Raw genomic sequence first — 251 nt, forward strand, 5'->3', positions numbered from 1 at the left:
ATATATTTATACATATATATATTTATATATATATATATATATATATATATAGATATATATATATATATAAACAAACACAAAAGACAACCCTTATACACTGCAGACATCTATGGAGTGTTCGCCCTTTGCACCCATCCTGCTGCTGCCGTTTCTCCTGCTGCTGCTGCTGCTGCTGCTGCTACTGTTCCTGCTGCTGCTGCTGCTGCTGTTGCTGCTGCTGCTGCTGCTGCTGCTGCTGCTGCTGCTGCTGC

Source organism: Eimeria mitis, genomic scaffold (genome assembly GCF_000499745.2).
Source record: "Eimeria mitis Houghton genomic scaffold, Emh_scaff4170, whole genome shotgun sequence".
NCBI classification, from domain to species: Eukaryota; Apicomplexa; class Conoidasida; order Eucoccidiorida; family Eimeriidae; genus Eimeria; species Eimeria mitis.